The sequence below is a fragment of the Nelumbo lutea genome, chromosome 7 (assembly GCF_056320005.1).
Source record: "Nelumbo lutea isolate HS-2025 chromosome 7, American lotus-T2T, whole genome shotgun sequence".
Classification (NCBI taxonomy): domain Eukaryota; kingdom Viridiplantae; phylum Streptophyta; class Magnoliopsida; order Proteales; family Nelumbonaceae; genus Nelumbo; species Nelumbo lutea.
This window is the reverse complement of record NC_142690.1, coordinates 38,888,216-38,890,010: the sequence shown is the minus strand read 5'-3', so window position 1 is coordinate 38,890,010 and position 1,795 is coordinate 38,888,216. Positions and strand designations below refer to the sequence as shown.

Genomic DNA, 1,795 nt, shown 5'->3' with positions numbered 1-1,795 from the left:
AAAATCTATATATAATGACTCAATTCATTTAGTAAAATAATAAATAAATATCGAATCTATCTAAAACCAAGCCCGACCCATTGATAACCCAAAATATTAGACTCGGAGAGGGAGAGATATAGTGAAATAATTTGTTGAAAAAATTAAATCATTTAGCAAATTAAATAAATACAATTTTTAAATTACTAAATTAAATATATAAATTAACTGGTGAGGAAATGAGAGAGTACTAAAGAATAACAATTTCCTCGCTGGGCTCGACTCAAGAGATAGACCTGATGGTTGGGTTGGGCTTGAAGTTAGGCTTCAATATATTCTATTGATATAAAGACAAAGCCCTTCCCGAACATGCCAATACTTGTGAATAGGTTTAATCCCAACTCAGACCCTAACCGGTTCATAAATTATTAATTAATGGAATAAATTAGTAAATTAAGTAAATAGAAATCTATGGATAATAATTTACATAATTTTGTAAAATATATAAATGAATAAATTAATTTAATAAAATAAATATAATATCCAAGCTACGTAGAACAAACCCCACCCATTGACAACCTTTAAATGTTGGACATGGAGCTGTAATAAAGCGAGGGAAATAATTAAATAATCTAGTAAATTCAATCAACAAAATCTTTTAACTTTTTAAGGTAAGTATATAAATAATTAGGCAAGAAAATAAGAGAGAATAGTTAGCTCTTCATTAATGGCATCATTGTAAATAATTACAAGTTAGCAACAAATATGGAAGAGAGATTTGTAGGAAGTAGAGAAACAAAGAATAAAACTTTCCTTATCACAATCTGAGCAGACAAGTCCTTCCCCAAAGTAGCAAGACCTCAAATAATCCTAAACTGCATATACAACCCAAGTGAATTAGAAACCCACACAACCACAAGACAACACCAAATGTAACGGGGAACTGAGATGCTTGCAACGAAGAGCGCATTGGCTTTTTTATATTAATGCCGTAAGAGGTTGCATAGCACTCCCGCAATTCCAGTGTTCTTGGTGCCTAAACACATCAGAACCGAGGAAGTTATGGCCACCGCCGCAACCTAAAAATATTATCTCCAAAAATGATAAAAGTTTTGATTGCAGGCATACTACAGCATGGACATACCTGTGCCACTTCCAAGTCCGTTATCACATCTGAGTTTCGATTGTGTGTCCAAGAAGTGAGTACAAAGGAAAGAGCTTATAGTGGCTCATTCTAGGCTCCAGCGTATGTGAGGCAATGGCCCGCATCAACTCCGGTTCAAACTCCTAAGTCATCTCCGCTCAATGCAAAATAGTAAAAGTACCAACACCTGAAGATGTACGGATGAGTTTAGTAGAGTAAGAAAAATTACAAGGGCAGCAATGACAATAAAAAAAATGGCAGCCTTGTAAAAAGTGTTAGCATATACAAGCAGTGACGACTTACACAATTGTAGTCGTTGCTAAAACAATAGTAGGCAATGTGAGCTGCTAAGAATGCACCTACAATGACAATGTTGAAATTGGTTTAGAGATATTTATTCATCTGTGCATGTCCAAAATCAACACCGCACGACAAAATCATATGCAACCATAGCAAAAGATTGAACATTGAGTATGGGTTGGAAGGGTCAATACCTAGAGTAGCAGATCCCAAAGGAGAAGAGAAAGAGATACCTACCTTGCTGCAGCCTTAGCCCACCCATCCATTGTATTCTTCAAAGGGCTGTTAACGATTTGGGTCTGCTTGACGGGGCTAAGTAGACCAAGCCAATTACAAAGGTTCTGGTTCCATGTTTAAACCAAAATTGTTAAT

General features: G+C 35.4%; 1 long non-coding RNA gene across 1 annotated transcript; it reads right to left on the bottom strand.

Moving 5' to 3' along the window:
- Nucleotides 1-830: 830 nt before the first annotated feature.
- Nucleotides 831-1,556, bottom strand: LOC148846147 (uncharacterized). Its single transcript, XR_016102091.1, has 3 exons — nt 1,427-1,556; nt 1,124-1,310; nt 831-1,015 (listed from the first exon to the last, which is right to left on the bottom strand). It is a non-coding gene; the product is annotated as an uncharacterized LOC148846147 (long non-coding RNA).
- Between the last annotated feature and the right edge of the window lie 239 nt (nt 1,557-1,795).